This window comes from Acinonyx jubatus, chromosome C1 (genome assembly GCF_027475565.1).
Source record: "Acinonyx jubatus isolate Ajub_Pintada_27869175 chromosome C1, VMU_Ajub_asm_v1.0, whole genome shotgun sequence".
NCBI lineage: Eukaryota > Metazoa > Chordata > Mammalia > Carnivora > Felidae > Acinonyx > Acinonyx jubatus.
Genome location: NC_069381.1, coordinates 39,529,605 through 39,544,096, shown reverse-complemented (window position 1 = coordinate 39,544,096; position 14,492 = coordinate 39,529,605). Strand labels below are relative to the sequence as shown.

General features: G+C 43.6%; 1 long non-coding RNA gene across 4 annotated transcripts in view; it reads left to right on the top strand.

The window, feature by feature from the left end:
* LOC106974313 (uncharacterized) overlaps window positions 1-14,492 on the top strand; it is a 102,070-nt gene that overhangs the window by 76,984 nt on the left and 10,594 nt on the right. For 3 of the 4 annotated variants that reach the window (XR_008294852.1, XR_008294856.1, XR_008294850.1), the window contains one exon: window positions 12,214-12,375. This is a non-coding gene — a long non-coding RNA (uncharacterized LOC106974313). Of the gene's footprint in view, window positions 1-425; window positions 641-12,213; window positions 12,376-14,492 lie in introns of all 4 variants that reach the window. The other variant, XR_008294855.1, reaches the window with a different exon arrangement.

Here is a 14,492-nt window from a genome sequence, read left to right as displayed (position 1 = left end):
GTCAAATCTGCTTTGGTATGTCTGTGCTACCTGCCTTATATCTCAGGGTCTTAAAAAAATATATTATTGACAAAACTCTATATTCATTGACAAACATTTCTTAAGCATTTACTAAGTTCCAGACATTGTCCTAGATGCTGGGACCAGGGAATCTGTGTTCATAAGAAGCCAAATCTTTGCCACAAGGACCTTTTCATCTAGTAGGGAAGATTTGACACAGGCCTTACGATCATTACAGAGAGTTTTCTTTATTTATCAGGTGTGATTTGCATATATTTTTTCATTTAGCCCTCACAGAAACCCATTGAAGTTGATACTTTTATTTACATGTTATTAGAAAAGGAAACTAACTGTTGTTAGATCAGTAAGTGGTACAGTGGGAATTTGAACTTTGGTCTGACCCCAAATCCATGCTTTTTCCACAGTGGCTGTGTCTTGCTTTAGAGATCTGGTGTGCGTATAGGGAGTAGAGCAGGAGAAGAGCAGTCACAGGGCACATCAGAAATCATTAGGAATGATGAAGGTACAAATGGAAGCTGGCTCAAATTCCATAATCGTGACCAGGACCAACATGTACTAGACACTCACTATGTGCTCCCCCAAGTGCTAAATCATTGAATCCTTTCAACAGTCTGATAAGGTAACTATTCTTAAATTTCTACCTGTAGGGGCAAATGTGCCTTAGAGGTCCCCTCCCTCTGGCTGTGTCAGATGAGGCAAATATCCCTGGAGGAGGTAGTGAGACTTAGCGGAAAGAGTTCATAAGTTTTGGAGTCAGACAGACTGGACTAGAATCCCACCTTCCCTGCGGCCAAGCTGACGATGCTGGAAAATTGCATCTGACAACTCCGCACCTCTGATTTCTTACCTGTAAAATGGGAAAATACTGTGTGCTTCAAAGAGGTGTTAGGAGGATTACAGAGAATGTATTCAAGCCTCTGGCTCCTGGTCTGTACTCACAAAAAAGCAGCCATTTTTATTATCTCTGCTCTGAGCTCCCAGACCCCATCCCTGGGCCAGGCCTGGCCATATTAGCATGTGGAGTCTATTCTTTTCCCTGACCTGCTTCAGCTTCCCTTGAGCAGCCCTAGGCAACTGTCTGAAAGTGGAGGAGGAGGTGCTGCCTGTAGCCACCACCCTGCCCAGCTGGTGATGACCTGGAACGCCAGCCTGGCTCTCTTAAGTCACCAAGGCACATGGGACCGGTCAGCCTGATTCAGATGTCTTACTCCTTTTGTAATTCTTCTCGGGGGTGTCCTGACCTCAAGACAGCAGTGGCTACAGTTGCTTTCATTTTATATTTAGCTCTCCCTGAGCAGAGAGATGGGGTGTGGCAAGCCTTAGCAAAGGGAGAAGGAGGGGGAGAGTTAATGGTCAGGGCAGGAGTGGGGATACGCAAAGTGAGCCCTCACTTGAGGGCCTTGACAGGACAGAATTTCCATCTCCAGGTACTCTTCTGTCAGCAGGTCACTTCTCAACGGGTCTTCTCGAATGCCAGGAACTTGGCTGGAAAGCCTCAGGCAACGCTAGGAGATACTTTTTAATTTATACCATAGCAAAACAGCCTGTGCTGATTTTAACCATATTTATCCTCTTTAAGTGCAAACCATTCCTAGCTTTCCCTTTTGCTTAGTCCAAGTCTTTAACAGTCTGGTTAAAATGCCCCCTAAGCTCTGGCAGTGACACCTCTGAAGGTCCCTGGCTAACCTCATGTGAATCTAAAGACAATGCTACAAGGTAAGCAGATCAGAAGTGGTTATCCCTAGATTATAGATGTGGAGTTCAGAGAGGGAGAGATAGTTGCTAGAGGTCACATAGTGTAAGCCTAGCAGAACAGGGAGCCAGATCCTCAGGTCTTAACATTACTCCACATTTTTTATTTCGAAAGTTGACAAGACAAATGAACTCAGTGACCTTGGAATAAAATCCACATTCTTTTTTTTTTTTGAGGACTTTATTTATTTAATATGAAATTTATTGTCAAATTGGTTTCCATACAACACTCAGTGCTCATCCCAACAGGTGCCCTCCTCAATGCCCATCACCCACCCTCCCCACCTTCCCACCCCCCATCAACCCTCAGTTTATTCTTAGTTTTTAAGAGTCTCTTATGGTTTGGCTCCCTCCCTCTCTAACTTTTTTTCCCCTCCCCCTCCCCCATGGTCTTCTGTTAAGTTTCTCAGGATCCACATAAGAGTAAAATCCACATTCCTAACTAAGGTCTGCAAAAGCCTGCATGATCTGGCCCTGCTTAGCAATCCAAAGTCTGCTGGCACCTCTGTTTCTTCCCTCACTGTTCTTCTGCCCCTTTTGTCCATTCGTTTCTTTCCTAGATCCCCTCAAACTCTCCCCACCTCCAGGCCTTTGCACTGATGTTCTTTGCTTGGCTCTTCCACAATGACTCCTTCTCATCTTTCAGGTTCCATTTCAAAGTCGTTTTCTGAGGGAGAAGACCTCTACCCTAAGTAGAACCCCTCTGTTATTTTCTCCCACAGCACCTTCCTTCTCAGCCTTTATCCAATCTGTAATTATTTATTAATGAGCATATGGATGAATAACTTGGTGCCCAAGACATTCATCGCTATTAATTTAATTATTCATTTATTTAGCAAATATTTATTGAGCACCTACTAAGTGCCATTCTTTCAGGAGCTGAGGTCATAATAGTGAACAAAATAGGTACCAATCTCTACATGAAGGGGAAATTTTCTAAAGGATAGAAGAAAAGCAAATGGAGTTAGTGTCACCCCAAGTGTTTTGGCTTGAGCGACTGGTAGGATGGTGCTGCCATTTGCTGAAACGGTGAAGAGAGCAGGTTGGGTGGACAGGAGGGTAAAAAGCTATTCTTTTTTTGTTAAGTATAAGATGTCCTTAAGACAGTCAGGTGGAGATGTCAACTTGGCAATTGTGTATTTGGCTCCAGAGTTCAGGGCAGAGATCTGGGCTGGAAATACACATGAGAATCATCTGAACATTAATTATACTAAAAGCCATGACCCTGGATGAGTGATCCTGGGGAGTGAATGTAGTTAGAGAAAAGGCCCAAGAAACCAGCCTTCAACATTTAGAGGTCAAAGAAATGAAGAAGAAACTGAGAGATGGACAGAAAAGTAGGATAGGAAGCAGGGTCTTTGCTTGAGAATGAAGATGGGGGAGGGGGAATTGGAAATTTGAAAAGTGAGGAGAAAGCAGGAAAGCGCCATCCAAGAGGGAGGGAGAGAAAATGAATTAGAGAAACAGTGCTACTGCAAGTAGTCTCGGGGCCCTGTGAGGCTAGTGGTCCCTAATTTAAAGGGAGACTGAGGGGCGTTAGCATGTATTTTCCTCTTGTCATGTGCAGCTGTGAAGATGCAGGAGAAGAGTAGCTGGAGAGCTAGCAGGTGCAGTGGAATGAGGGCTGGCCAGGACATCATGAATGCATGCAAGGCAGGGTTAGATGTTTGATCTTGGAATTTACACTGGCTAGGGAGGGAATGAGGACAGTGGGGGTGGGGGAGGGGGAAAGGGACAGTACAAGGCAAATTGAAAGTCCCAGTGGGATTGAGTCAGTTTCCCAGAGGAAGTGGGAGAGGACGTAGGCACTGACAGAGACATTTGAAACTAACATTAGGGTGTTCAGATCTGAGGTCTGAGCAGGAAGGGAGTAATGAGGTGGAAGGGGAAGCAAAGGCTGAGGAATTGAGAAGCCAGGATATTGGAGGCATCATCCATATGCGTATTGAAATCATTAAGGCTTATGATGAACTAGTTTCGGAGCCTTACTGTGGTTTGGGGGGAGTGTGGGAGATGAGGTATGTGCCCAGCACACAGTGGGTTCTCAATCAATGTCATTTAGTCTTTTATTTGCTTAGTATTTGTTTGGGGCACTGAGGCTTCTCCCTCAGCTGCTTTCAAAGCAGAACTTCATTGAGGGTCATGGCGTGGCTTGGTGGGTGGGGACGGAGGGTAGGAGACACCCTTGGGGCCCAAGCTGGCTCAAGGGAATGCGCGGGTCCCCGTGCTGAGGCTGCCCCACAGTTTAGGGTCCAGGCCCTCTGCCGGCTGCCGGCTGGACGCCCACCAGAGCTGCACGCCTTCGGCTCCGCGGCAGCAGCAGCAGATGGTGAGAAGTGGGTGGGCTGGGGGTATCTGCAACTGATCCCACAGTTGCTGGATTAATGAGGCCTCATGCCCGCCTTCTTTTCTGCAGTGTGCCAGCCGACAGTAGCTTCCTTTGCTGGGGTGGGTTTGTTTGTGAGAAATTTTTTGGCAGTGAAAGCTCAGCACCTGATGAAAACTTCCTCTCCCCCTCATTTCTCCCCCTCCCCTTCTTCCTAGACTGGTTCTATGTATTCTTGGGCCTCGAGCCTTCCCCTGGGTTCCTTCTAGTGTCAGCATGGTGTAGCTGAATTCACATAGACCTGGTTCTGCATTTACAGATAGGGACACTGAGGCCTAGAGAATTTAATCATTTATTCTGTAGCAGGAGGCTCAGGACTCTACATATATTCCATGCCCTTCCAGTGTCTAGCTACATCCCCGGGCTGACATAGACGTCATGAATGAGAACTTGGATGGTTCATATTTAAGGCTCAGACATATATAAGCGTAACTGATGGGCACTGAGGTCATGGGGATAGGGGCGTTAGCAGCCAGATTACAATAAGAACAACAGGGTCCCAAGAGAAAACATCACTGTAAGTGAGGAAAGCATCTGGCACAGAGGTCCAGACTAGCAAACAGGCTCAAGGATGAAAGGGACTAGACGAAAGGCACTTCTTAGCCCACTCTGACCTACCTCCACCCCTGCATATCCAAAAAATGATTTTACTAAGTCACCAGGGGTCTAAGCAACTCAATGGTAGGACTGTTCCTTCCCTAGCCAAGTGGGATAAGAGAAAAGGAGGGTGCATCCCTAATGATGAGCAAGAGTGAGAGAATGAGCAAGAGAGAGAAAAATGAGCCCTGTAGATCTGGAGGTAAGAAAAGACACTGAGATCTTCCAGTTAGTGGGATGGCAGGAATTGAATCCCCAAGGAGCATCAGAGGTCAGAAATAGGTCAGTGCTGCTGAATGGGGAGTCCTTAGATGCATGGAAGACTGATGCAGGCAGTAATAAGGCAATGGAGATATGGAGGCAGGTGGGGATGGAACTCCTAGAGGTGGGGATAGCAGGCATTTGTAGGGGCATTGGACATCTGGGTGGGTCTGAAGACCAATGTGAGTCTCTTCAATGTGGTCAGACTGGGAGGCATAGGTAATGGCCAAGTGGGACAGGTTAATAATCAAACTTAAATCAGTGAGGCAAAGTTGTCTAACCTTTTTCACATAGTGTCATACATACAATAATATTTTTTAGTCCCAATAGGGTAGAGGGACAGGCTGTTTGGGGTCAGAAATAAATGGCCTGGGGACTCTGACAGCCCAGAGCATCACCCAGCTGCTCAGAATGTCAAGGAAATAGAATGAGAACATCAATAAGAATGTGTTCACTGGCTGGGAAACCCTGCAGTAAGGAATGTATTTTTTTCTCATGTAATGAGAAGCACAGGGAAGACAATCCAGGCTGCTGTAGCAGCTAAGAGATGCTATTGAGGACCATGGTGCCTCATGTGTTTCAATTCTGTCATTCATGGTTATTGGCTGTTGCCTTCATAGTTGCAACATGGCACCTGCAGCTCCAGATATCACATCAGCATTACAGGGGGGAAGAAAGAAGAGGTGGGGAGGACAATGACAAAGGGAAAGTAGAATGTCAGCTGAGTTTGCTGTCTTTTAGATCTTTCCTGGAAACCTCACCAGGGACTTGTTACATCTCATTGGCCATAGCTGTGTGATGTGGCCACCTCTAACTGTAAGAAAAACTGAAAAATGTTTTGAAGCTAGGCATTTTGTTGCCTTAATAAAATTAGGTTCTGTTAGAAAGGAAGAAGAGAATTAATATAGGCAGTTTTGCGTGGTTTAATATAAACCATGAGGCAGGAAGAGCAGAGGATGAGGCTAGTTAAGCAGTCAGAGCCTAGATAATGCAGGGCCTTGAAGTCATGCTCAGACATCTGGACTGTCACCTGTTTGGGACTCTCCTCAGGGGATTTAGGCCGGGAAGGCATTTGGTCAGGTGGATATTTTAGGCAGCTCATTCTGACTGAGGGGATAGGAGGGGTACAGATGTTAAGGAAGGGAGGTCTCCTGTGAGGTTAGTGCCAGAATCCATGTACATAGAAGATGTCCAGTTGTCTCTGATGAGCAGATGAGACTTAAACTAGGATAGCAGCCATGAAGAGGGGGAGAAGGGGATGAATTTGGGAAATTTTCAGGAGGTAAAATTCACAGGATTTGGTAATTGATTGGATGGTTGAGGGAAAGGGGTAGAGTTTAAAAATATTCCTGGGTTTCCCACCATTGATTGGGACGTGGAACAGAAGAGAAAGAGCTTGTCTGGAATATAATATTTGTTCAAAATCACACAAGAAATTGGTGGTAGGGCTGGAAATTGAACCCAGGTCTCCTGAGCCAGTGTTCCTTCCATTACTGCACTTGATACTCTAGCCTCTATCCTCTGGAGCCTGGAGAAACAGTGCACTCATCTCTTTGGACACACTGATTCTTTTCCCCCTTTCTCGGTCTACCAAGTTGAAAGACCAGGGATGAAGTTAAAATGGCGGTGGCATCTGCTTCTGGGGGGCCCAGTTTGATGAGGGTATTCTGACAGAGCAGGCAGAGGGGCCACCATAAACATCACCCCAGCTCTCACTGATGTGATGGGGTCAGAGAGTGCTTGGTCTGAGCATTCGCTTCTCCCACAATTATTCTTTCTCTAATCCCTGCTTCATGTTTGGCTGGCACATTAATTTCTTTTTGCTGCTGTAATAAATTACCACAAACGGAGTAACCTTAAAACGTCAGTTTATTCTCTTACAGTTCTGGAGGTCCTTACCTTTTTCAGCTTGTAAGAACCACCTGCATTCCTTGGCTCATGGGCCCAATCTTTTCCTTCTGTCATCACATCTCCTACTACTGATTGATCTCCCTGCTGCCTTCTTGCTGCCCTTATGATCATATTGGGCTCACCTAGATAATTCAGGATAATCTCCCCATCTCAGGATCCTTAACTTTTGCACACATTTGCAAAGTCACATTTATCACATAAGGTAACATATTCTCAAGGTTCAAGGGTTAACGTGTGAACATCTTGGGGGGCGTTATTCAGCCTACCACAATTGAGCACCTTCACTGACATTCTTTTTGTGCCCAATCTTGTGCTGACAAGTAGGTCACCGTCCTTTCCCCTTGATGAGCTTACAGTTTAGTGGTGAAGGCAGAGATGTAAACAGCAAATTACTCTGCAGGCTGAGAGACGGAAGCACAGGGACTTTGGGAGCCCAGGGGAGTGGTACATAATCTGACTGGGAAGTCAGGGAAGGAGCTCCCGAAGAGATGGCATCCGTGCTGAATTTTGAGGAATGTGTGAGAATTAGCCAGATGAATAATGATGAGATGATGGTGATGATGTTGCTAATGATGATGATGGTGATAGCAAACATTTTTATTGTTATTGCTATTTTCCAGGTTGTGTTTTAAGCACTTAACACATATTAATTCATTTGATTCTTCCAGTACCATATAAAGTGGGTGCTTTATCAACCCTATTTTATATATGAGTTAATTGAGGCTGGGAGAAGATGATCCATTGGCTGGAATGTGGGTCCTTCCCACTACTTTTAAGGTAAAGGTCAAAGTCCTCTCTGTGGCTTGCAGGGGTTATCAGGTCCCTGCTACCACTCCCAGCCCAGCCCCAGCCCCACCTCCACTGCTGAGTCACTATGCTCCTTCCCACTGAGCCTCCTCTCCACCTCTGGCTCTTTGTCCATGCTCTTCCCCTCTGCCTAGGATGAGGGATACCCATCTCGTCCTTCAGACCTCAGCTCAAATGCCACAGTAGCAGGGCATTCCTTGTCCTCCGATGGGCAGGTGTCCTTGTTACTTTCAGAGCAGCCTGTACTTGACTTTAACAGCATTCATCCCCAACTGTATACAAACATCTCTTTTGTCCCCTCATTGTATCCTCAGTACCATACAGTAAGTAATTAATAAATATTTGCTGAATCAATGAAAAACATAAGGGAAAATGAAAATCTAGGAGAAAGCAGGAGCAAGACCATCAGAGACCATCTAGTCCCTAACACCTTCCCTTAACTTCTGGGAAACTGAGGCCCAGTGAGGTACAGTGATATCACACAGTAAGTCAGGGGGCTGAGGATTCTGACTCCTGGTCCTGGGTCACTTCCATGGTTCCCATTGTGATGCTCCTGACCTTGCCCCAATGCCTGCCTGTCCAAGTCTGATTCATCCTTCAAGGTAAAGCTGATTCCTACACATGTCTAAGGATGCCTTTCTTATTATACTTCAGTCTCACCCTTCCCTACCAAAGTTACACTTGACTGTTTTTTTTTCTCTGTGCTCCCCAAACAACCTCTGGTTTTGTTCTTGTTCTTCAGTGCTCTGCCTGCGTTTGAGCTCTTCCAAGGTAGGCACTACATTTGATTCCTCCATCCCCAGGGAGGCATGCATACAGTGGTACAAATGTGGGGTGTCAAAGTGTGCTGTGAGACAGGAAAGGAGAGGGATACGGGATTGTCCAGGAATCCCTAACCTAGCCTGAGGGGTATGAAAGGTTCTCAGGAGGGACTGAATTGTGAGCTGAACATGTAGGATTTAGTCATGTGGATGATGTGTGTGTGTGTGTGTGTGTGTGTGTGTGTGTGTGTGTGTGTGTTGAGTGAAATGGGGCCTGGTTGGGGGTGGAGCAGTGGTTCAGAAAGGGCATTCTAAGGAGAGGAATCCTAATGTTTGTAGGATGGGATAAGGAGCTAGTCACCTAGGGTAGGATTGGGCAACCCAAAGCCCTTTTTTCTCCCAAGGATTCAAATGAGGAGATTGAACTGACTTCCAAGGGCTTTCCATAGCTAACTAAGCAGGCAAAGACCAGGCTGACTGTGTGACAAGTGGGGGAGGGCTGCCCTTTACAAATAGTCTAATTGGATCTGTTTGTCATCTTGAGACAGAACATATGAGTCTTTCTTGTGCCTACAGCAAAGACAAGCAGGGCTTGGGGATATCAGTATTCCTCTGCTATCCTCCCACTGCTGTCTACCTATGTTCCTTAGCACCTATCGCCATCCCCTCACCAATCCCTGGAAGGCCTGTCTCCACTCCATCTTGCCCAGCCACTTCCCACTGTACTGCACAGGCTGTCCAAGCTGCCTGTCCTGCCCCAAGTCCCTGCTCAGGGCAACTCCCCCAAGCCATTCTTTGCCAGCAGACCATGTTGTGTAGCATGTGACTTCAGCTCTGGCTTCAGGACCAGGTTGGTCTATGAGAAAGGGAATTAATTGTGCCAGCAGCCTGTGAATGCCAATGAACCAAGGCATTCAGGTTCCTCTCTCTAGAATTTGAACAGTTTATTTAGAGAGAATTGGACAGCTGGTAAAGGGAGCATCACTGAAGAGTCCCAGGGAGGAGGTGGAATGGCAGAATCACTGTAGTGGCCAGGCACCAGAGGAGGGACCGACAGGGTCTGTGGTCCCTGTTGTATTGTTGTATTTCAAAAGCAGCTCAAATTCTACAAGGCTGAGTGAAATTTCCAAGTGCTTGTTCTCATATGCATCCTACTATTTCCTCCCTCCTTGAGGCTTTTTCCTTGTTTTTTACATCCACAGGCACCCACCAAACCCCCTTCCCCTGCCAAATGGTCCGGCCCAAGCTCCTTGCCTCTGGGGATCTTTCTGGCTACTGTTTAATCCCTACCACTGTTGACCCTTGAACAACACAAGTTTGAACTGTGAGAATCCACTTAACGTATGGATTTATTTTTACGGCACTGTAGATGTATTTTCTCTTCCTTATGTTTTTCTTAATAATATTTTCTTTTCTCAGGGCACCTGGGTAGCTCAGTCAGTTAAGCATCTGACTTTGGTTCAGGTCATGATCTCATGATTTGTGAGTTTAAGCCTCGTGTTGGGCTCTGGGCTGACAGCTCAGAGCCTGGAGCCTGCTTCAGATTCTGTGTCTCCCTCTTTCTGCCCCTCCTCCACTCATATTTGTCTCACTCTCTCTCAAAAATAAACATTAAAAAATTAGGAGAATAATATTTTCTTTTCTCAAGCTTATTTTATTGTAAGAATAGCATATATAACACATGTAACATACAAAATATGTGTTAATCAACTGTGTGTTATTGGTAAAGCTTCTGGTCAACAGCAGGCTATTAGTACTTAAGTTTTGGGGGAGTCAAAGTTATATATGGATTTTTGACTATGTGGAGGTCAGTGTCCCTAGGTCAAGTGTTGTTTAATAGTCAACTGTACTCTTCATCGAGTGCCAGGAACTTGACATATTTTATTTCTAATCTGTCCTTCTCTGATCAGGACTCTCAGAGACATTAAACAATTTGCCCTGGGATCCAAACTTAGAACTTTATTTCAATAGTGCTTGTCCTCCTTCTACCAGGCCATACTCTCTTTCCTCTCTGGGTACCAAAATACTGTTTCACTCCCCACAGATTTTTCAGAATTTCTTGAATTCTCCTTCCAGCACAGAAGCTACCTGGCATGGCTAAATAATTGTTTCATATGGCTTTTCTTTATAACAAAACTCTAAATTTCCTTTCTTTTCTTGTTTCCTGTCACAACCCATTGCACAGTGCCATGTACAAAATAGGTGGGAGAAAAAAAATGCTGAATATGTTTGTTTATTGCTGTGTGCCCTACCTCAGTGCCTGGCCTGTAGCAGATGTCCAGAGCAGAGGTTCTCATGTAGACAAGGCTTAGGTTGATTCTCCCACCCCCAGCCTACCTTACATCACAGGTAGGTGGGGGTGCAACAAGTGTGGTATCACACTGAAAGGCCCTCAGTGTGGTTTAGTGGAAAGACCTTGCCTTGGAGCCAGACAACGGGTGTAAATTCCAATTCTGCGACATGCTGTAAAACCTTGGGCAAGATGCACAACATCTCTGAGCCTCTTTTGTCAGGTGTAAAATAAGGATTATAGTGCCTCCTACGAATGTTCTGAGGATTTGGAGGCAATACAGATAGCAAAAGGAGCTCTCATCATGGTGATATTGTTCACATGATGACTTTCTCTCTGAGGGAGACTTGAAGGGTCAGCTCCAAGTGTGGCTGGCTTAGCTTGTAAACATTTTTTATCCTATGGTCGGTCCTATTCTCAACCCCTTTCCACCTCATTGACTTTTGGTGGTTTAAATAGACTTGTCAACGAAATTTTCATTTTTAAACACTGTTGCTCATCAGTATTTAAAAACTCTCATTTTTAGTTTTTCCTTGTCAATTTGCTTGTAAATCAACGTTATTGGATCTGTTTTTCCATTAAAGAGTTGGGGATTACCCCAGGCACAATGCATTAATGTTATTTCCCTTGTTCCTTACATAACAGGACTCATCTCCACCTTTAATTGAAGTAAGGACCATTTGGTAATTGTTTTGGCTCTGATTATGACAGAACTGGCTCATAGCCAGGGTGGTATAACTGGGGGCTTTGAGGTCAGGCAGAGATAACAAATCTCTTCCGAATCTCTTTTTGGTCTATGTAAAAGGAGGATGATACTCCTGAGTTGGCAGAAGGACCAAATGCTAAATGTATAGTGCCTGGCATATTGGAAAGATAATAAACGCTTGTGCTCTTTCTAGAAATAATCTCTTAAACCTCAAGGACTTTGGTGGAAACTGTTTAAAATAATTACATGGTATCCTGGAGTGGCATGTGAGTCTACTTTGCATTTGAACCACTAGTAGATTAAGCTGGACTTGCATAGGGAAACCTTCCTGTAATTAACCTGGGGTTGGGTGATTTTAAGCCAGTTTTCATTCTGCTGCAGAAACAAAAAAAAAAAAGAAAAAAAGAAAAAAAAAGAGGAGACTGAAGAAATGCTATTCCTTTAATTGAAGGAACACTTTTATGTTCTCAGGTCTATTTTAATCTTAAGTGCCGATTACACATCATTCTCTCCTGTTAACAGACACTTCTGTAAGTGATCTGCACAGAGAGAAATATGATTCTTACATAAATACTGTACCATGAGAAATTATCTTATTACTTAATATGCCAAAAAGCTAATAAGATAAAGGAATGCTACGAGTCATTTTTGGACAATATTAAAACTTGATTGTAGCTCATGGAAATAAAATGTAATTTCCTTTTATTATTCTCTTTTCCAGGTAGAACAAAGGCAGTGAAGGGTGTAGGGATATTATACAGCTGTGCTCCATGAGCATGTGTTAAGGCTGTGGAATGGATCCTGGCAGGATGACCTCAAATTAAGATTTTAATGACTCTTCCATTTAGAAGACACACTCTTTCCATTAATGCTGCCTTGTCAGGTATGATTTTTGAATTTGCAAGTGAAAGTAAAACACCCCATTTCCTATTCAGTTGTACAAATGCTTGCCTCTGTGTATTTGCATGTATATGTCTGTTGAAGAACAAATGCATAGTACTTACAGAAAGTAAGGGCAAAACAATTGGAACTGAGTTTCCTGAATTGCCTATGGTGAAAGGTGATTAAGTGCCAAATTTTGACAAGGTTAAGGTAGTCAGACACAAATACTGACTGCACAGGAGCCCTATGAGACTTTCAAATGTACTTTTAAGTGTTCTTTGGGATTTAAATGTTTCATTTATAAGTGAACAAATAATGACTGATCTCGATGAAAGAAATTTAAACAGGACCCAAGTTGATAAACTGTTCTGACTGTAACTAACATTTGGTCACTCTTTGATCCTTTTGGTCAGATGTAAGTAGTTTTGATGCTGGTGGTGATGATGTAGGATGGTTACAGACACAAGCACATGTTTTTTGCACTCTTCCTATCAGTCTGAGAAAAATAACACTAAGTAAATGCCTTCAGCCTTCCCTGACATGCAATTTTTCATCCAAGTAAAACATAACGTACCTAGGACCTAAAAAAAAATGTAATAGCCTCTGCTTTCTTGTGATTTGCTAAAACTTTCCCACAAACACCTACAAGAAACTATATAACGTTTGTCTGGAGATTTAAGGTACAGGCTTACACTCACAGCAAAATGAATTTTTTATTAGTTGTTAGGCAGACATGTTATGCTGATGTTGGGAAGTGCTACCAAGAGAGTGTATATAGAATGGCCTTCCATGGATATTTTAAAGACCTATTTAAACACGTATAGCTCTTTGTGAAACTGTCAAGATAGGTCTGTTGCAGGCTGGGGAGTGAACTACATGAACTGGTAAGATTCCACCAACTTCCAATATTCCAAAATAATGTATCCATTCATTTAAAGTACACTAAAATGACACTTTTAAGGATCAGAGATGGTGATGATTGGTAATAACTATCTTAGGTTTAGCAGTAACATTTTTAGACCCTATACACATGTTTGTGAAGCCGTTTTCCCTGGGGGCAGCTATTTGTGCATTTTTCTTCAGAAAAGAAACTTAGGGACTTGTCTTTAAATAAAACTGAAATAAGAACCCTCAAGTTCATCTATGTAAAGTTCAGGCTGACTTCGTTTTAATATTTAGCTTGGTTAATTAAATCCCATTCTTTGCCCTGAATTTAATTATCCCAACTACTGTGGTAATTTAATATAATAATAAAAAAGGGGAAGGGTAATGAGAAATGGAAGAGAATCTGACTATTTCTTCATCTGGCTCACTTAGAGGCATTTCTTCTGCTAGTGTCAGTTTATGGATGGTGATGTTTTATGAGGTATTATGAATTTTCAATTAGTGAGAAAATGAAAACGAAAGACAGTAGATCATCAATGAGTGGTTGTATCGGGAAATCACTAAAAAGCTCATCTGTAAATTTAAGGGAACATTTTAATATGACTTCATGATACCTTAGACATTTAGTCCCCCCCTTGAGGTTGAGGTTAAAATCCATGTTTTTTATACACTGTATAAGTTAAGTCCTTGTTTAGGTTTCTATTGGAAGTAAGAAAGTCAAATATTTGCTACTTCTAAGTAAAAATGAATGCTAACATAACAAGGTAACCTTTCTTGTTTTGCTACCACTTCCAATGTAAATGGTCTGTTTCCTAAAGACTGCTCCAGCTCTGCAGTCTCAACGCTGAGGTGCTGTGCAGTCGACTCAGACTTGGAGTCAAGCCCCAGCTGAAGACTTGCCAGCTGTTTCAAGTTACTTAATCTCATTGAGCCTCAGTCTTACCATCAGTGAAATGAGGACAGTGCTATCCACCTCTCCCAGATTGCTGGAGGACAAAGTGAGAGAATGTAGAGGACAGCACACAGCCTGACAGGAGATGCTCTGCAAGCAGTGACTTCCTTTCTTCTGAACAAGTCACAAATATGCTTATAAATGAATAACCGACACTAAATGTATCACAATGCCAAACATAATGCCAAATGTACCAGCTTGTTATCAATCAGTGCAGTGTTCGTCACTTTAAAGTACCAGTGATTCACCTGGGGATCTGGTTAAATATAGATTTGCATTCA